We start from the raw sequence: 22,144 nt of genomic DNA on the forward strand, positions 1-22,144 counted from the left end.
CTGTAGATGATCAGCCTACCTCAACCATGATCCCAGATTCATTCATATTCATTACCACCTGTTGGTGTGAGGTGGGCAGTGACATTGCCAGGCCGATGACTTCTGCCTTGGAGTGCTACTACAGGGCTCTCTCAGGAGTTTGTTAACTTGATAATGTCCCTTCATGTGATTTTTTAAAATCCAGAAACAGGAAAAGTATTTGACAATCTTAGAAAACATTAATCTGTGAGGAAACTAAGACTAATTGACCACCAAATATTCCACAATAACAATAATAAGTGCCCCAGGCTCTGTTCCTGCCTTTCTAGAGACATTAGCAGCCCACACCTTGGTCTCACCTGGAGGTTGATATCAGTGTCACCTCGTCAGTACCCCTCTATCCACCCATCACTCTTGCCAAGGTCAAGTCCAGTCATTTCATCTTATTTCCACTTTTCACTTACAAATGATTAACTTGACTTCCTTACTACTCTATTCAGTGCTATTCCTTTCAAATAGTTGAAATACCTTTCAAATTTAAAAGCAATATTGCATACCTTGTATGTGAACTATATTTTTTTCTTCTATTTCAGCATGTCCAGCATAATCAGTTATGAGGAAGTGATTAGACCATTCTAACAGGGATACTTTAATCTGTAGTAGTGTGATTTGTGACCATCTCACCAACATTTTCAAGCAGATGGCCAGGGATAGCTTTTTAGTTTACTCCCCAAAACATCCTACATTCAATCTGCCTGACAGTTTACCTCTATCAATATCTCATCCACATACCATTCTAAAAAACTAGCAAACTCTTCTCCAACAAATGCTATGTGCTTTCTCTTCTAGTTTACTTTCAGTCTTTGTAAACCAGATCAAAAGAAAAGAGTGGAAGTTGAGCTCCTGGATATGAAAAGAAAATATTAGAATGTCTAATCTGGGCCAGCTGAGTGGCTCAGTCGGTTAAGAGCTTGCTCAAGAGTGTGAGCTCTGAGCAACAGGGTCGCTGGTTCGATTCCTGGCCTGAGCTGAGCTGCTGCTGAGCTGCCAACAGGTGACAAGATGGCTCAGCTAAAAAAAAAAAAAAAACAATAAAAAAAAAAGAATGTCTAATTATGTTTACTTGTCTCATTCTTTGATTTCTATTTTTGGGTATTTTATAACGCAAATAACTTATTAGTAAACAAGCATGTGATTATAATTCATAAATATACAAATATTGCAGGTATGAGCAAAAAGTATTTTATTGATAGGATTGCTATGTCAAAGATGTTTAGATTACTGAGCTAAACAATAACACTTTCTTATAATACACTTTCTTGGTCCTCTATGGACAATTCCTACTAAAATGTTGTATTCTAGTTGTTTGGCTAATAAAATATTTTGTATTCATGTAGTGTTTAGATGGTAACATAATATTATTACTAAAATGAGATCTCTCTCTTAGCTTTCCTATTATATCTCTGAATTATATTTTCTTATTCAGGCCTATCTTTAAAGACAGGCCCCATAGTTTAAAAAAATGTTTTTGTCTTTATGTCAAAATTAAAACCACATAAAAATCAAACATCCTTTTAAAAACAGATGACACTCAAGGCAGCTTTTCAAACACATACAGCGCTTACAAAGTACAGGCACTATTCTGTTTCTCATTTATTCCTCATAACATTATAATTATAAAATTCTATCATATAATATTCATTTTTAATAATTATAAAAATTAGTATTTCTAATAGACGGAGAAATTTACTTTAGCAAAACTCAAGATACCACTAAAGCCGTAGTAAATCATATTTTCAATGAAGAGAAACTGAAGACATTATTCTCTGTGCTTTACACTCTTTTCGTCTACATACTGTCAAGGAATCCCAGTTATTAATGGTGTGGCATTGGGCAGGCAATTGAGGCTCAGAATCTTTATCGGCAGTCAGTTCATTCATTGGAGCACCTACTCGTGCCAGGCCCTGGTCTTGGTTGGAGGACATAGCAGTGAACAAAAGACAAGATCCTGACCTCAAAAGGAGCCTATTAGGTACACCAGAAAGGCACTTGGCCAGAAGACAGCCACTCATTCTAATGTTAGCTATTATCATTTCCCCAAACTAAGGGCTCCCTTAGTTATCATTATCTTAGTCATATTTTCACTTCAAGGTAAATTCCATTTGCCTTATTCTACCTAGCCTCCAAATGTTTCTTTTTCTTTTTGGGGAATTGGGGAAGGGAATAGTGTTGGGGAATTGGGAAGAGGAGCAGCCCAGTTGTTGTCCTTCAGTCTTAGTTGTGGAGGGCGCAGCTAGCTCAGCTCCAAGTCCATTTGCTATCTGGCCACCCATTGGCAGCTTGCGGCAGCTCAGCTCAATGTGCTGTGTTCAATCTTAGTTGCGGGTGAGCGTAGCCCACCATACCATGCAGGAGTTGAATCGGCAACCTTATTGTTAGGAGCACGTGCTCTCACCAGCTGAGCTATCCTGCCACCTGTTGGCAGCTCAGCTCGGGCACAGCTCACTGGCCCATGTGGGAATCTTACCGGCAACCCTGTTGCTCAGAGCGTGCGCTCTTAACCAACTGAGCTACTCAGCTGGCCCCCCAAATGTTTTGTAACCAGAGAAAAGGGCAGAGAAGAGACAGTTAAATGGTTCATCAGAATTTGGCACCAGCATGCATACAGACTCTCCACCTTTCCTTGAAAAGAACTGTTGTAAAGCTCTGGAGATCCAGCCAGCTACTGAGGGTAAAACAGCACAGCCAGAAACAAGGTTCTGCAAAAGACTTTTGATGGATAGCATCCCGCCACACTCGGATCCTCCCAGGAGTGACTTTTTGGGGATGCTGATAAAGGTCCATTTACACCTGGAGGTTACAGCTGAGGTGCTGCTGCGCATCTGACAGCTGCAAAATTTAACTGCAGTGTAACTTAATCCCTAATGATGCCGGCTCCCAGGCTGCCCTTCCAGGACCTGTCATGAGGACATCGCTTTATTTATTCAAAATTATTATATAATCACAATCACAGGCCATGCTCTCCACGGTTACCACTGTTACACAGAAAGCATTGCTCGAGCAACCTGCCTTTCAATACAGAATCTAAAACTACCAGCAGGAGAATAAAAGAAGTGTGCTGAATCCAAAGTCAACACGTGAAGTAAAATAATAACAGGAATTCCCAAGAGAGAGCACTTCCCTTACAAACAGCTTAGATCACTTCACAAACACCTCACTAAATCCAAATATCTGAAAGAGGCCCGCATCTCCAGCCGGGGGTCACAAATGCCACTGGCCAACATTGAACACAGGATATGCTTTAGGAGTTTTAGGCCACAACCTCAAAAACTTCGGGAGAAGCCAGGTCAGATCTATTTCCTCCTATATGTATTTTACACCATTCTGCGAAAAAGAAATAAAACCTGCAGCAAAATGTTTGCAGTTTGCTGATGGGCTACAAAGCCAGGGAGCTGGCCATGCTCTGACCTCACCCTTGGTATGTGCTGTCAGCATTAGAAAAACACTCACTCTTCTTCACCACCGCCTCCTCCCCATATTCATGCACCTAACTCCAGTGTCAGGTTGCTGACTTCAGGCTTAATGGGCAGCAGGAAGGCAGGCAGGTCCAGAGAAAGATAGCAAGGGAGGACAGGTTACAGCCCATCTCTGCACTGTACATACTTCCAGCCCTTCCTCCCACTGCGGGTCCCCATATGGGAAGAATCTTCTATCCACAAGACTATCTGAAGATGGCAGACACCCCCACACACTGGGCCCTTAGGCTTCTCTGAAGCTCCCAACCCCCTTCTGAGCCCTCAACCCCACCAGTTCCATCACAGCTCATGCCCAATCCAGACACAACAGGACCGTCCTTGCATCCAACATCTCATCCCTGTGGCCCAGCTGCTCACCCATCCCCCACCCTCCTCTCCTCATCCAGCACCTTCCCTCTTGCGTCCTCCCTGTGCCAACAAACCACTCCCTCTCCCTCTTCACCACAGCCTCTGGAACCTTCTTCCCATTGTTAAATTCCCTAGGGGTTACTGGTCAAGACTTTGGAGTTGGGCAGTTCTGGTGGAGCCCGGTCTCCACCATTTTCTGGATGTATGACCTTGAGCAAGCTGCCTAATCTCTTCAAACCTGAGATTCCTCATCAGTACAACAGGGTTTACCTATCTCTGAAAGTGAACGTTAACTGAAAACTACACATATTTAGCAAAATCCTCACCATACATTCAAATATTTAATAAGTGTCCATTTTATACCGGGAAAAGTTTTCGTAAATGGTAGCAACTATCATTTCCCCCTCCATCCTCATTTTACTTTTTATTGCGGTAAATACACACATTAAATTTACCATTTTAGCCATTTTTAAGTGTACACTTCAGTAGTATTAAGTACATTCACATTGTTGTACAATCATCACCACTATCTAGCTCTAGAACTTTCGCAAATCCATCAAATACTAATTTCCCCCCCTCTGCAGCCCCCACTGACAGGGCCTCTTTCCACAGGGAAGTGTTGGCTGAGCCCATTTCTCTTCCAACCTCATGTAAAAATTCATCCTTCTTCGAGACTCAAAATTCTCAGCTGTCACCTACCTATTTTTGGGAACTTCTCCTCACGCACCAGGAAAAAAAGTGGAGAGGGGCTTAATTCACAATTTTCTCTTCAGCCAATGGTCAGCTCCTAAAGAAATAAGAGCATAGGTGTAAGGGAGGGGGTGGGAGGAGGGGTTTGGACACCCTGAATTAGAATGGCATCCTTTAGTGTAATAACCGTGTGAGCAATTACTTAAGCTCTCTGGAGGTTAAGTTTCCTCACCTATGAATGGCGGTTGATAATAACAATACCTATTCACAGAATTACTGTTGAATGAACAGTTCAAGGCACTCAGAGCAGTGCCTAGCACACAGCTGTCATAAGTGGCCACGGTTACTACCCCTATTACTGCTCTTGAACCGCTAATCCTTGACTGCTGACTGGTCAGCCATTCCCGGGGCCACGCCTTAGTGCCAGAGGGCACAGTTCAGGGCTCTCGCTCTGTGACCATCACCTCCATCTTTGTAGTGCACACGGCCCCCTCACTCCCTGGAGGGTATCCCCTTCTTCATTCCCCAGCAGTGTGGACCCCACCATTGTTCATCCCACTCACCCCTCACCAGCACCTTCTGTTCTCTGCAACCTTTTTCTTTTGTGACACCCGTGGGAATCAATACTACAACTCAGCTTCCCCACCCCTGAACCCCGGGCCCAAAGTCCCCAAAGAGAAGTCGAATCACTCACAGAGATGCCACTTCACTTGAATGTCTCTGACCCAGAAGGGCCCTCAGTGTTCTAAAAAAGCCCCGTCCTATTCCCCTCAACACCCATCTCAAACTTCCATCACCATTCTCCTCAACCCTGCTCTTGCAAATGCCCTTTCCTCCATTTCACCCCGAAAACTAAGCCAGCGAGCTTGATATGCTAACACCCCAACTTCCTGCCTCTGCTTCTTACCCACCAACCTATCCACACACACCTCCCCTGGCGTTTCCTCTTCACTGCTATTCCAAATCCACCTTTCCATCGCCGATGCTGTAGCTCTCTCCCGCACTCCACACTTACCCACTTTGTTCCCACACACACCATGCTATGTACCTTCCATGCCTCAGCTCTGTCCTCTCCCCGCAACCCACACCTCAACTAGCCGCTCCTTTGAGAGGCAGCTCAAGACTCACCTCCTCCAGGAAGTGACCACCTCCTCCCCTTCCTCCTCCTCCTCCTCCTCCTCCTCCTCTGACTCCTCCTCCGACTCCTCTAACCTCTGCAAATGTCACTCTGCCATTTCCTCTCACTGTGTCTCTCCCTGAGAACAGAGGTGACGTCCACTGCGAATCCCAGGGCCTGGCACATAGAGGTGCCAGTAACTGTTGAATAAATCAAAGGATGAGTATAGTGTTTTCTGCTCTGAAGGATTTTATTAAATGTTTTATTTAAAAACACCACCAATGAAGACTCATAATCGGCTCCTTACATATGATGCTATATAGTTTCTTCCTCTGATCTAGACTGAGAAACAGCCCTTCACTTCCCGCCTCCCCAGAACAAATATTCCTTTGATGAAAGAAAAAACCAGAAACAAAAATACAACTTCCTCCTCAAGCAAAACAGAAAACCCGAAATAGCAGGACAGTTTATGAAAATTATCCAGCTGACACTGGCTTAGGTAAGATAAAGTGCAGCTCTGAGCTGAAGAGGAGAAAGGGAAGTTTACCTTGGATGGCTACTCGGGGAGGCGACGATACTCAAGTACTAAACAAGAAAACTGACCAAAATAATAAGTCTCAGGTCTATTTATAAGGCAAGGGAGGAAGAGGAAGCGGGTAGCTCCAGTGGAAATTTCCTTCCTTTGTCCAGTTTTACTTTCAGGTGTGGCTTCCATACTAATTTCTCAATACTAACTTAGGACGATTTGTTTTATAGGAAGTCATTTTGAAGGGCCCCAGGGAGCTGCAGATGGTACCTCGGGGGCCCATCTGTTTAAGGATGAAAGCTTGGCGCACACCATTACATCACTCTGACCTTCCTCAGTAACTTCCTATCCGACAAAATCTAGATGTTTGCTCTGTCAACAAGATATTTGTGTTTGTCCCCAGCCTCCGGCTTTGGTTCCTGATTAGTTTTAAAATCATTATGCACCCAAGCTGAATAGGGCTACTGTTAGCAGCTGTAAGGTCCTCTTCTGGGCAAATCCCCAAGTCTGTGGCCTCCAGGGAGTGATTTCTGTCCTGTCCGCATAATTACACACTCCCCTGATTGATGATCTGACCAGTCCTCCTACGCCCCCCCCACCCCCCACCCCCGCTCCTCCCCAGCTAAAACCTCTATGTACTTTCCCAGAGGAACAGAGAGGAGGGAAGAAAGGTGTTGGGAGGGAAGCTGTGTGCTCCCCCCAAATAAATGCTCAGGCGCTATACATTACAATGTGAGCACACAGCACTGTCCCCATCCAGACCCGCCGACCCTTCCAGCCATCTTTTACACTGCCCACATTGGTTAATGCCATCTGAGGTACTGGAAACAAGGAGCAGGAAAAGAGCTCCTATTTCCTGGACACTCACAGACCCCACAACAGCCCAATGCCCCCTAAAACAGATCCGCTTCAGCCAAGCATGGTCCCCTAATCACATACATTCGTGATCACCCCTGAAAGTGCCAACATAACGTACACCCTCTCCAGCTTTTCATCCTCTTCCTCTGTGCTCAACAGGGCCCAACCACAGTCACATCAACTGTGAGTAGCTGGTAGGCACCTTGGCAGAAGTTACATTTTAAATAGGCTTTTGCCCCATTTTTAGGGGAGAGGGAGTTACCTGTACTGATGTTTGCAACTTACTTTGAAATACTTTTTTAAAATAAGGTGGGTAGCTGGGTAGGTATGTAACAAAGCAGAAATCACAAAACCTGAACTAGAGACTCTAGGTTGTTAGGTATGTGGGTGTTCACTGTACACTTCTTTCAACTTTATATTTGAATGTTTTCATACTTAAATGCTGGGGGGGGGGGATGCTTTTAGTATCTTTTTAAAAAATTAACTAATTTCCAGACTTTATGTGGGTTTCACCAGTTCTTCCACGAATGTCCTTTCTCCATTCCAGGATCCATCTCCAGGATCATCTTATCTCCTTGGTCTCCTCTGTTGTTAACAGTTGTTCATGACCTTGACAATTCTGAGGAATACTGGTCAGGTATGCGTATTATGTCCCTGAATTGGGATTTGTGTGTTGTGTTTCTCACAGTTAGACTGAGGTTATGGGTTTTGGTGGGGAGGCCACTGATACAAAGTGCCTTTCTCATCGCATCATATGAAGGGTACATGCCAACAGCGTGACTTCCTGATGTCAACCTGGATTATTTGGTGTCAGGTTTCTCCATTGTAAATTTACCTTTCCTCCTTTCCATACTCTATCCTTTAAAAGCAAGTCACTAAGTTCAGCCCACACTCAAGGTGTGGGGGAAATTAAGTACCAGCTCCTGAAGCAGTAAGTATTCACATAAGTTAGTTGGAATTCTTCTATAAGGAAGACGACTTTTCTCCCTATATAAATGTATGTATATTTACTTTACACTTTGGATTGTAATTCAGTACTACACTGTTTACTTTGTTGCTTAAATCATTCCAGCTTTGGATATTAGGAGCTCTCTGAGGTTGGCTCCTATGTCCTTTTGACATGCCCACATTCTTTGTTTTCTTGAGTACTTCTTTATATTCTTGCAATACAAGATGCTCTACATCTATAATTACCCATTTCTCCAAGGAGCACTGGTTACTTTTGTTGGAGAACGGTATTTAGAAACCAAGATCTGGGTATGTTGTTGCTTCTGGGGTGTCACTGCTTCCAAGCCCTCTCAGTGGACAGATCTAGGAAATGCATATATGTACCAACCCCTAACCCGTGTATGCACCACACATCTGGAATGCTTTCTATATCTATATTAAGCTAACATAAATTCATACTGATGTCTCCACCTCTAATCCAGTACCACATGGTTCACTGTAGCTTTCTGCCCTTGCTGACCTATGACTTCCCTCTCCCAACAGTGGGAAATCCAGCTCCCACCATCCACTATCCATTTGCTTGTTTGTTTGACTCCTGAATACATGTAGTTTCAGAATTGTTAACCTGTACTCCCATGACAAACAACTTTATCAACCAGCATACAGTGTAAATGTACAGGTCCTTTTGTCTTTAGCCTTAATAGTTACTGGTCAAACACCATTTTCCACAGTTACTTAGGTTGATGCCTTTCATCTTCACCCCCTTCAATGAGGTTATGTCATACTTACAAATCAGGTAGCTGCATTCACCCAGAGACACACACCCACACACATACCCGTTTTTTTGTTTTTAGTTTGTACACAGTTCTTGCATAAAGTTCCGTTTCTTTCCTAGCTTTAATGAAGTATAACTGACAAATAAAATAAGATATACAGTGCAGTATGTGATTATATATATATATACACACACACACACACACACACACACATTGTAAAAAGATTCCCCTTGAGTTAATTAACAAATCCATCATCTTACACATACTTTTTTTTTCTTTTGGTGAGAACACATTTAAATTCTAATCTCTTGGCAAATTTGAATTATACAATACAGAGTTATCAACAATAGTCACCATGTTACACATTAGAACCTCAGGCCTTATTCATCTTACAACTGAAAGTTTGTACCCTTTTACCAAACTCTATTTCTCCCACCCCCCGGCCTGTCAACCACTTTTCTACTCTGTTTCTATGAGTTAAACTTTTCTTTTTTATGATTCTACATATAAGTGACACCACGCAGTGTTTGTCTTTCTCTGTATGGCTTATTTCACTTAGCATAACGTCTTCTAGGTTCATCCATGTTGCAAATGACAAGATTTCCTTCTTTTTTAAGGTTAAATATTATCCCATTTTTTAATATATACCACATTTTCCTTACCCATTCATCTACTGACGGACACTTGGGTTGTCTACATAAATTCTTTAGTGCCTATTTTATCTAAATAAATAGGCTATTTAAATACCTGCTATTACTTTCTATTGGTATACATGTTTTATTTTATCCTTAGTACTTTAATACTTATTTCTGAGTGTACCCCACAATACCTAGAACAGTCCCAGACCACAGTGATTACTTAGATATGATTAAAATGAACAGATTGTACAAATTTATGTTTTGAAACTACTATGTTAAGTTGATTTTAACGTTTAATTCCTGGAGGTCCTTCATTAAACTATAGGAGGAAAATGTTCACTGCAGTATTATTTAAAATTCAATAATAAGTAGTTAAAAATGATGGTATACCTATAGCCTGGAATATGAATTACATGCAATCATTAAAAATCACTTGTAAAATACACACTAATATCAGCAATATGCACCATAGGTGTGTGTATGTAAAAACAGCAAACTATACAATAAAAAGTACAGCGTATCATTTTAACATATATAATACACATATATGTCTATGAAAAGTAAACACTGAAAGGACACACACCCAAAAATTTATTTTTAAAGTTCCTTTTTGTCTTATTTTTTAATTAAAATTACAGGAGAGAAGACTGTTTGTTGTGTGGATAACTTTACAGAGTATTCTTCTAAGACGGTATTGGACCAGACAAAGAGGAAGAAACAAAATCAGCAGCAGTGTACCAAGCTCCCTGTCACCTCCAGGAACAAGATGCAAAGAAGTATGAACAAAAAAGCATGGCTGGCTGGCGGATGCCCTCGGGTCAGCTATCCTCTGAGACTAACATATAAAAAGCAAGGACAGTGGTGCCTGTGCTAATACGGTTACTATAGGAAGACATACAAGAGTGGAACTGAGAGCTGTCTGGAAAACATCTTGAGCAATGTGGGTCGTGCATAGAGCCTTAAAAGACTGGAAAGATTTAAATGGGAGGGAGAAGAAGGAGGGAGACCAGACTCAGTGGACACAGGTACTATTAATAAGTCTGTCCATTCACCTGGAATTCGTCTCATTATCCCGTTCTATAAAAACCTAAGAAAGATCTTAAGCAATGACAGTCATAGGGAGAGCTTCAGTTGAAAGTGTCCGGACCTCTAGCAATCCGTCCTCTGGCAAAACTCTTGGGGGTGAGCGTGGGGTGGTGCGGGAGGCGGGGGGAGGGGGGAATTACCTAATAGGATCTGGCTCGCCTCTAGCAGATTTCATAACACTCAAGGGGCTGATAACAGGAGCCTAACTCTGAGTTTTCAAAGATTAACATTTTTACATTGGAATTTACACTCCATCTCTACAAAAGTGCTTTTTAAAAGAGAGTAACACAAAGAAACATATGGTAATCATCCATTACACTAAAAAGTTCAATGGCAATGATAACCAACTCTCAGCTTGCCATAATTTTCAAGGTACAACGCTGTGGCCCCTAGCCAACCACCTCCAGACCGGATCCCACACAGGTATAAATGCAGAGAGGTCTACAGAACACCCTTATACAAACACAACGGCAACACACAGGGAATCCCCATCTCAATGGTAGAACTCAGGAGGAACTTATTGGGTTGTCAGAAAAGTCATGATGCATGTTTGCAACACATGGCACTAGTTCATTTTTTGGAAGAACTAGAGTCATTCGCATCTATGTTATTGCTATGTCATTTGATAGCTGACAGTTCTAGCTTCATTCTAAAAAAAAACACTGAGCAATTTGGTTGAGTTTTGCAGAGTTTACAACAAGTTGAAGATGGAAGACAAAACTGCATTTTTGCCATATTTTACTGTTTTACTTCCAGAAAGGGAAGAACGCGTGTCAAGCTTGTGAAAAGTTGCATAAAGTTTACAGTGACAATGCTCTCCAAGAACGTCAATGCCAACAATGGTTCACAAAATTCCATGCTGGTGACTGTGATCTCAATGACATTCTTTGGTCAGGGAGGCCCACCGAGGTTGATGACGACACAATAAAGGCATTAATTTAGTCAAACCCACGTTACACGACATGAGAGATTGCTGAAACACTGAACATCCATCATTCAAGCATTCACGACCACCTGAAGAAGCTGGGATACACAAGCAAGCTTGATATTTGGGTTCTGCATGAACTCAAAGTTCATTTGACGGCTTGTATAAACATCTGCAATATGCTCGTTAAACGTGAGGAAAACTATCCTTTTTTGAAGTGACTGATGATAAGTGGATTGTTTACAACAATGTGGTCGCAAACGGTCTTGGTTGCAACGTGATGATTCGCCTCAAATGACATCAAAAGCAGACATTCATCAGAGTAAGGCTATGCTCTCAGTGTGGTGGGATTTTTAAAGTGTCGTGTTTTTTGAGCTCCTACCAAGGAACCAAACAATCAATTTGAATGTGTACTGTCAGCAATTGGACAGTTTGAACGAATCCATCATCCAGAAACGTCCAGAGCTTGTTAACTGTAAAGGAGTTGTGTTCCATCATGACAACACGAGACCACACACAAGTTTGATCACCCATCAAAATTATTGGAGCTTCGATGGGATGTGTTACCACACCCACCATACTCGCCTGACCTTGCGCTGTCAGACTTCCACTTGTTTGCTCTCTTCAAAACTCCTTGTGTGGTATAACGTTCAACTCAGAGGAGGCTGTAAATCAGCACCTTGTTCAGTTTTTCGCAGAAAAGACAGGTCCTACTATGAATGAGGAATTAGGAAGCTCACTGAAAGATGGCAAAGGTTATCGAACAAAACAGGCAATATATCATTGATTGATCTTTGTTCTTTATATAAATAAATGACCTTCGAAAAACAGACAAAATACATCATGACTTTTCCGACAATCCAATAGTATTTGCTGAACGTTTAACTAGACAAGGCAGCAAGGGCTTTACACACATTATCTCTTAGTCTTCATAACCAGTGAGGCAAGGAAGAATTAGCCCTATAAAAGGCAATTAAGTTTAAAAATGGCAAAACTTAAATTCATAGTCAGCTCTGCCCAGCTTCAAGCCTGCCATCTTTCCACTTAGAGTGGTGTCATATGTCTCAACAAACTCAAAAGCAGACTTAAACATACCTTTAGTATCACATCTAAAACAAAAAGGTATTTGATCAGTTTCTTCTCAAAACAGTTTTTACAAAATAATTCATATAGGATGCCAAGAATTCAATTTAAAAATCTAAAAGCATATTCTCCAGCCCCAATGCAATAAAGTTAACCACTTAGGATTTAGCAAAATAATATTACAAAGCCCCAAAATAAACTTGATGACAAGCTGTAACTTTTTTAAATTTCTAAAATATTGAAAGCTCAACTTCTCTGAAATATGAAGATCTCAAATTGAGGCATGAACATCAAGGTTGATTTTTTTCATTCTCAATGAGGACTATTCTAAATATATATATATATATATATATATATATATATATATATATTCTAAAATATATTACCCTCTTCCTCTCTCTATCCATCTCCTCCCCTTCCACTCATTCTGCCTCCCCACAAAAAGAGGTTCTGCTTCTACCATTAATGACAGAACAACAATCTATTCTGTGATCTATAAACCATGAAATAATAAAGATTAGGACCCACTGATAGTTTAATTTCCATTGTCCTGAGATACAAATCCCCTCCACACACAAAGTTAAAACTAGGTATGTCAAGTACACTAGAGTTACTTTGCCCAAAACACCTGAAGAGTTTTTCATATTAAAATGACTTCATTCCTTAAGCACTCTTTAAATGATTTAGAGTGATGCTGTCCAATCCACACTGTAGATGTCTGGAGTATCAATGCCAAACCTTAGCACATTCCCTCACACTGGAGACACTCAAAGGCTATTTGCTGTGGAGTAAAAGCAATTCAGGATAAAAGACAATGTCTTCTGTTTCGAAAAAAAACCAGAAGTGAACTTTAATAATTAACTTTTTAAAAATTTAAGGAGAAAGTGTAAGGATTAAATTTGGAGGTAGAGAGAACAGAAATCCCTCTATGTTTATTTAAGAGTAGAGGAAGAGGTTCTGTGTTTTTCTTTTTTAAAATATGGATTATAAAATACATAATGAAAAAATAGTATACAAGTAATTTTTTAAGTAGGAAAAATTGTTCAATCCTATCGCCCAAAGAGCTTTCAGACTGTCTACGTACGCAAATACATTTAAAGGGGCCTAGCTTAGCACCTGCACATACTAGACCCCTAAATGTGTCAAACAATTACTTAATACATACTTAGAAGGGGGGGAGCATAACTGTGCTTCTAGCATACATACTGTTCTGTCACCTGCTGTTATTTGTCAGCTTCGCAGTAGAGAGACACCATCTTCCCACCTGACTCCGCTCAGCTCCCTCTCATCCTGTACAAAGCTCCTCCCTCATTACTCCATTGTACACGTGACCAAGTTTTTCACCAAGCTCCTTTGGAGGGAAATATTTGGCTTTCCCGCATTTTTGCTACTAAGCAGTACTTCAGTGAATATCCATGTAATGTAACTTTATGTGTTTGTACAATTATTTCCTTAGCATAAATGTCTAGAACTGGAATTTCTGGTTCAAAGAGTTGGCCTGTTTTAAATTAGCACATTGACGGGTTGCCCTCCAGAACATTTAGCCCCACTTAGTTTCCCAGCACTGTATGAGAGTATTCATTTTCCCATCACCTTTACCAACACTGGTATTAATTATTCTTTTTCACCAAACCATCAGGAAAAAGAGTTATATTAGTATTTAGTGAGCCCCTACGATATGCCAGAAGCCATCTTAAAAGCTTTATGTGTATTCTGATTGCCCTGTGGAGGTTAGGTGCCGCATACATTTTAGACCTATTTAAATGATGGGACACTAGCTCCCAGAGAAGTTAAGAAATTTGCCCAAGGTCAGACAACGGGTCATTGTCAAAGATGCTGTGAGGTTTGAACCCAATTCACCCATCAGCAGATTCTACATACTCTGGAACAATTAAATTTCACTAAAATGTCAAAATCCTATTCACTTGACTCTAAATGAAATCCAGCCATCTCTTTCCCCAGCAAAACCTACCAAAAATTCTGATTTCAAGAATAGCGTAAAACTGAATTCAAGGTTGAGTTCAGCCCCTTACAGGTACCTGCTGTGTGACCTTGGGAAGACTGCTTAACCTGAATCTCTTTCCTTGGCTAAAAAGAGCCCCTATCTACCATCTCTACTTTAAAACGCTGCTGTAAAGCCCCAAAGGAACATCCATGCCTTCAAAATTACTTACTGAGCCATTTCCCTGTGACCTGCACTCTGGTGACAAAGAGGCCACCCTGTCCCAAGGGTCTAGGAAGAGATGAACATCAACCCAGAAAGCCAAACAGCTATAACAGGAAGCACATGAACATGAGTGATTCAAAGGGGCTATAGGTAAGGGAATCATGGCATTCTACGAAATTGCAGCTATTCAAAAAGATAAGAAAAACGATGCAACACCTGGGAAAATGCATGAAATCATATTAAACAGAAAAACCTATAAATAAATGTATATTTTAGTGACAATTATATTTTGTACAAGGGGATATGCAAAGAATGGAAGGTAATTAGATCATGGATGTTGTATTAAATGATACCATTCTTTTTTTTCCTTTCCAAACTGTATAAACCATCATTTAACATTTATAATTCCTAAAATATTTTAATTGCCCAAAGCACAGATGGAAGTGATTAATTCTGACTGAAATTATGTATGTGAAGGTGGGAAACTCTAAACCCCCCATGAATGGTATTATTGTGAAATAATCTAGCATTCTGCATAACAGCATTACAGTGCAGTAGCACAAGTTATTTTTACACTTTGCTGCTTCGTTTCCGGCTCACCTGATAATGTACAACATTAGTCATTTCTCTACAGTATTTTTTTTTAAAGAAATGCATGCATGTGAAAAATGGCCAAACAGCACAAAAGGGTCTGCAGTAAAATGCAAGACTGTGATCTATCCCAGACTCCCATATCCCTCTCAGAGGCAATTACCATAAGTAGTTTCTTATATATGCTTCCAAAGATACTCTATGCATGTATTTTTTTCATTTAATAATATTCTTGGAAGTTCTTTCCTTAAGAGCACATATAAACCTACCTCATTCTTTTGATATCGGCAGATCACTCTGTTGTATGGACACAAAATTTATTTAATCAGAGTGCATGCTATAAAAATGTCTGACAATGCTATTAACACTATTTATAGAATTATTTTTCCTTACATTTTGATATTTCCAAACTAGCAAATTGTACATCTTCTAAGTTCTTCAGCAAGGCCCACCAGGCCCACCAGCACCCCCACAGATACTAGGCTTTCTGGACTCATTTCCCAGCATGCCCTGCTTCCAGCCAAACGCAGGCTGGGGATAGTTCTCCTAAATACTCAATCCATTGCTCATGCTGTTGCTTTGGCTACAACCCATCCCACTTTCCTTTGCTTGGTTAATTCTTATTCAATCCTGCAAGAAGAGGGTTCAGGTATAACCTTCTGGAAGGAAAGGATCTCCCAATCCTCAGGACAGAGGACATGCTCCTGGGCTCAGCTCCTGCCACAGCCTAGGTCCTTGGCACTTAACCCCCTTATGATGAATTTGTATGCATCAGCCCTGACCACCAGATTTTTAAGTTCCTCCAGGACAGAAACTACATCTTACTAATCTTTGTGACTGCCAGAATTTAGTCCAAAGTCTGGCACACGAAATATATTTAATACCCACTGAATTGAACGAAAATGAATAAGGACACTTACCAACACCTATTAGGTGTCAAGCCCTACTCCAGATGTACTGTACGAACTTTCTCTCTCACAGAGTACAATGATCCCCATTTAACGGATGAAGAAAGTGAGGCCCTGAAGTTAAGAAACTTGTCCAAGGGCATTAAGGGAGAGCAGAAATCTGAAACCGAGTCTACTCTACTCCACAATCATTGCTCTTTCCATTAGGCTGTTCGCCTACATGTTTTGATGCTGAAAGTTATGTGAAGAGTTCACATCCACAGTCCTGAAGGATAGGACATCATAATTATCGTGGATAATCTAAAGGCACTATCATCTCCCCTCAAAAAAAAAAAAAAGCTAGTCACAAGCAACCTAGAACGTAGGACTAAAATGGCAGAAAACCAAAAAGAAGGTTATGAATATACCCAGGCAGAGTCTTTCAGGAGCCAGTCAAAATAAAAAGGCAACAAACAGTCTGAAGCAACTGCAGGATTCCTGCTTAATCCCACCAGCCTGCTCTCCCTCTGAACACTGTCAGTTACACCCCAAGTTCCTCTCCCCACTCCCCAACTCCACAGCACCTCCAGGCCCCAGACCACTCACTAAAGCTGACCTTTGGGCCAGCACCCTTAAAGGAATTCCAAGTGGACCAATTCTGCACAGACAGCCACCCAGAAGACACCTATCAGTGGGCAAGGGGCAGGACAGAAGGGCAGCAGGGCAGGAGTAGGTAGAGGGTCCTGTTAACCTGCTATGAGACCTGGGGCCCGACACGAACCTTCATGTGCGAACTGGGTACAGCGAGTAAGAATGCCTGCTTCCTCTTAAGGCCTTTAAGAGAATGAAATTAGATCATTTAAGAAAAGGCTCTGGCACTAAGTAAGGGCTCACCTGGTTTCTCTGCAGTGACTGGGCAAACCTACCAAAGGGCAAGCGGACCTCCTCCTGTCCCTCCACCAGGACAGGGACTAAGGAAAGGGGGCTAGGGATTGACAGAGGAAGTAGAAAGGCATTTAGCAAAGGAGGGAAAACAAGAGGAAGCCGCTTCCCCCTCCCACACATGAGAAAAATGAACTAATCAGCAGCATGCAGTTAATGAACCCAAACCTTGTTCACTAGGAGAGACAAAGAAGCAAAAAATATCCCAACGGTAACCAGGCACCAACAAAAAAAAAACACCTAGGCTGAAAACAAAAACCAAAAAAACACCTTTGTTTGCCATTATCAGCCACAACCAAATAGGAATGCCTCCTAATTCTGGAGGGAAGGTAGAATCAGGTAGGTAATGGCAATAAAGAGACGCACTGCACAGTCGGCCAGCACAGTTGGCCAGAATACGCCGCTGCCTGGAATTAGTAGGCACTAAGCTGGTGGAATGAGGCACATTTCTAGGCCTCACCCTCCCTCCCAAGGTTAAGGGAGGGTGGCTAGGTTTAGGTCTATGTGTTTTGACTTTATGTCACTCAATTCCCAAAAGAACCCACCTTCCAAAGTCACAGAAAACAAGCTCAGGGAGACTGGGTAACCGGCCCAGGTCACACAGAGACTAAGGGACTGAATTGGGACCTGAACCTAGTCTGTCTGGCTTTAAAGCCTCCACTCACTCAAGAAAGACACAACTTGTGTGTGTGGGGGGGGGGGAGCAAAATGGATGCAGAGGGTCAAAAGGTACAAACTTCCAGTTATAAAATAAGTCCTGGGAACATAATGTACAGCATGGTGACTACTGTTAATAATAATGTACTGTATACTTGCAAGTTGCTTAGAAAGTAAATCTTACAAGCTCTCATCACAGGGCAAAAAACCATTTATAACTGTGTGGTGATGGATGTTAACTAGACTTATCGTGGTGATCATTTGGCAATATATACAAATATAGAACCATTATCTTGTACACCTGGAACTAATATAATGTTACATGTCAATTATATCTCAATTTTAAAAAGACACAACTGACAGAGAAGAAGGGGAAAGGAACCTAGGCTGGAATCATGACTAATAACAAGCAAATGGTCTAATAACTGGTTGGTTGATTGGGTTTAAAACCCAGATTTCAAAGAGTTGAGTACTTTTATGTGACTTTTTTCTGGCTTTATTGAGCTATGATTGACATATAACATATCTAAGTTTAAGGTATACAACGTGATGATTTGATACATGTATATATTGCAAAATGATTACCACAGTTAGGTTATAACCATCCCATCCATCATCATTCCCATCACATAATTACATTTGTGTGTGTGTGTGTGTGTGTGTGTGTGTTAATAACATTTAAGTTCTACTTTCTTAACTTTCAAATATATAATGTAGTATTGCTAATTAGAGTCACCATGTTGTACATCAGGTGCCCATTCAGTGCCTTTTAATCGGTGATACCTAGGCCATTCTTGGGCAAACCAAGGACCCCAGGGTATTATTACTCCTCATTCCCCATATCCTAGGTTCCCTCCTTCAACCTCTTTTTCATATGCAAGAAAAATACACAAGAGTCTAATTTCACTAGAAACCTCTTGCCAAAGGTCCACTTAAAATGCAAAAACAAACCTAATTTTTAGGACTTCCTACTTTGGAGGATTAATCCAAATAACTAAAAAGCATCCTTGGCAGAATTATGTATGAATGTATATAAATTCCTAAAAACAAGCAATTTTCCTAGGTGTTGCTTTTTACCAGAGGTCAACATCATATTGTTTAAGAAGCTATCCAAAGCTCCCTGAAAGAAGTGCAATTAAAAGACAGCCTGGGCCATTCAGAGTCATGCATTCTCAAAAGTATGAACCTGTTGTAACCTGCCTCGCTCAACCCAGGGTCTTGATATAAATGCAGATTGCCAAAACCCACTCCAGACCCACTAAACCACTCCTATGGGCAGGGCCTAGAAATGTGCATTCAGAGTAAGTGCCCCAGGTAATTCTGATATGCAATACTATTTAGGACTAGGGGCTACGGGGAAAGGGGCTAGTTACTCGTCCCCTCCTACAGAAGTTCTACCCCAAGCCTACCCAGAGGACTTCAAGAAGTTTCTACAGGGAAGCCGGATGCTGCTCTAAGAACCAAATTTCCAAGTGCCTTGGCATTTCCAAATGGGTGTCCCAGGGGGGGCTCTTAACCTTGCCTCTCCCCTCCTGAAAGAGTTCTCAGTGACTTGTATCATTCATAGTCCACACCTTGCTGCCCCACCTGGAAACAGCCATTGCTCTCTACCTCCAGTCAGCTGCCAAGTACAGTAAGTCCTCGCTTAACATCATCCATAGGTTCTGTGACTTTGAGCGAAACAAGGTATGTGGAAACCAGTTTTACCATAGGCTAATGGATGTAAACAAGAGTTAAGTTCCTAGAGCATCTCACTGCATCATATCAGGGTGATAATGAAACAACCTTGAACAAAGCCATGTTTTTTGAGGACCTGCTGTATTCCTTTCTGCTCTGGAAGAAGCTTCCATTCCACCTCAAAAATCATCTCCCATGCACAGCCTTCCTTGGGTTCTCTGTTCTAAGTGCATGGTGTTCTAAAAGCACAGGACTGTCAACCTGAGTTCAAATCTTGGCTGACCCAGGTTACTGTGAGCCCGTTTCCTTCTCTGCAAACTGAGGATGATGACAACAGCACTCTATGAAAAGTGTTTTGCTTAGATTACATGAGCTAATGCACACTAAAAGGTATTCAACGAACACTAGTTCCCTTCCTCCCACTAACTCAGGCTCAAACATCATCTCTCACCTGACCTACTTCAAAAGCCTCATAGCAGAGAGCCCTGCCGCCCATCTGTCCCCAAGCCAATCTCTGCACCACCACTGCCAACGCTTTTTCTCCAACACACAACTCTGATTACATCATCTCCCCGCTTTAAAACCTTTGACAGCTATCGTTTGCTTTATAGGATCAAATCCATACTTCTTAGCCTGGCACGCAGGGCCTTCTGCAATCTGGCTCTCTCCTCCCTGCCACTGCACCCAAATGCCAAGCACCATCTGTTCTAGTAACAACACCCCAAATATGACTTGTGTTTTCATGCCTCCTGGCCCCTGTTCATGGTGCTCCCTTCACAGCAAGCCCCTCACCCTCTTCCTTACCTGGCAAAGGGCTCCTCCCTGAAGCCCTCCCAGCCCCCAACTCCTCCTCTCCTTCCTCTTCCTCTTCCTCCTCCTCCTCCTCCTCCCCTTCCTCCTCTACTCTCCTGCCGCACATGTGTCTCTCTAACATGTGTACTACGCATGCACTTGTCTCCTCAGGCTGAGACACAGAGCTGGCCTCAAACTCAGAAGGGCACAATGACAGCCCTCAAGAAATATTTGTTGGAAAAATTAATGCAAGACTTCCACCACCCTTTGACAAATGAAAACAGTTTCTAATTTGTCAAACAGTTAACACCTTCATGGTAACTTTTTACTTCTAAAACTCATAAGGATATTATACAAGACTGCTCTTAATGAAGGAAGCAAAAACGAAGCCCTTCTTGAAGGTGAAATGTCTTTAAAACTTCCACCGGAATTTTCAGAATGCAATCACTATCCCTCTAGAAATGGTATCTCCTTACTTTTCCATGATGGAAGGGGGAAATCACACACCTTGATTCCTTCTGGCTTGACTTCTGGTATGTGGAGCTGGACCGTTTAAGGGGTCCCTCTTGGGTAAACAAAACATTTCAGAACGAAAGGGATAAACAAACTGTTGCTTACTGGTAGGGGAAAAGTGTAAAAAGCTCAAGTGCAGCTGAACTCAAGTTCATTCTCAGAAAATAGGTGCTACACGGACAGAGAGCAGTGTGAGCCCTTGTCTCCCTGAGAACTTTTCTGGTACAAGCCATGAACTGAACCAAAGACCCCAACACTTGGAGACAGCTGACAGAGGGGAACGCTTCTTGGTTTTACCCATCAATGCCAAGAAGAATGGGCCCATAAATGTCTCTTTAAGCAGCCTCCAAACTGTTCCTTGACGTCTCCTGTTCAAAACTCAGGATATATTAATTCTCCCTCTGCGCGAGTCTTGAACAGGCACACAGCCAGTAAGGAGAATGGTCCCCTCCTCCTCCGCCCTGAGGACGGCAGCCCCTGTGGGGCGAGCACTGACTCCCCTCCTCTGTAGGGAGCCTGATCTCCTGGTTGGCGACAGCCCCATTCATAAATACACATGTATGACAAGCGCAGGGTGATGGAATTACTCCATCTAAATAAAAAAGTTAAAGGTTCTAAACCACACGCAAACGAAACTCTACGGAAGTCTGTGGAGTCTCATGTTCTCACAGACTTATTAAATCAATGGATTATTAAAATACTGATTTTCATTAAAACCAGACAGTTCGTTGGCAATATCCTCATGCCAATAATAAAATGTCCTTTTTTCTCTGGTTCTTTTTCCTCTATCAGTGACCATCTAAAACTGTCCCACTTTATTTGTGCAAAACATTTCATATAAAATCTGATTGTTTTAATACAAGCAACTAACTATACAGATTATCTTGAAATCAAGGTCTTATCTGGACTTCGGTAATAAGTACCTTAAAATTAGCAGTTTCAAAAATACTCAGAACAAACAAAAATGTCCATTCAACTACTGATCCAGAACGTTGAATTTTGAAATATGGTTAAAAGGAGAAGAGTGCCTGTTTTTGCCACCTATGAGCCAGGCATGGTGCGCAGGGATTTATATAGGTTCTCACCTTTAGTCTTGACAAAAACCCTGTGAAACTAGAATTACTACCCCATTTTACAGACAAAGAAACAGAGACCTAGTAAACTGCGCAGAGCTACCCACAAAAACCACAGTCCATCTGGCTTCAAAGAGCATGCTTTTTTTCACTATGTTCTATATATTTGTATTTTTAAAAGGGGAGGAGAAAAAAGGAGTGTGTGTATATATTTTTAGTGTACTACTCTAGTTACAAAGTACCGATTCTACCCAAGGCACCTTATTACTCAAAACAGGCAATTTTTAATGTATAAAACAGTATTCTTGCCTGTTAAGGGATTAAAATAAATGTAG

At 41.6% G+C, this 22,144-nt stretch overlaps 1 protein-coding gene across 1 annotated transcript in view; it reads right to left on the minus strand.

Moving 5' to 3' along the window:
• Window positions 1-22,144, minus strand: part of TANC1 (tetratricopeptide repeat, ankyrin repeat and coiled-coil containing 1) — a 236,068-nt gene that overhangs the window by 202,041 nt on the left and 11,883 nt on the right. Inside the window, exon 2 of the mRNA XM_019636822.1 lies at window positions 4,563-4,650. The gene's annotated coding sequence lies outside the window, so the exon portion shown is untranslated. The remainder of the gene's footprint in view (window positions 1-4,562; window positions 4,651-22,144) is intronic.

The sequence above is a fragment of the Hipposideros armiger genome, unplaced genomic scaffold (assembly GCF_001890085.2).
Source record: "Hipposideros armiger isolate ML-2016 unplaced genomic scaffold, ASM189008v1 scaffold_30, whole genome shotgun sequence".
NCBI classification, from domain to species: domain Eukaryota; kingdom Metazoa; phylum Chordata; class Mammalia; order Chiroptera; family Hipposideridae; genus Hipposideros; species Hipposideros armiger.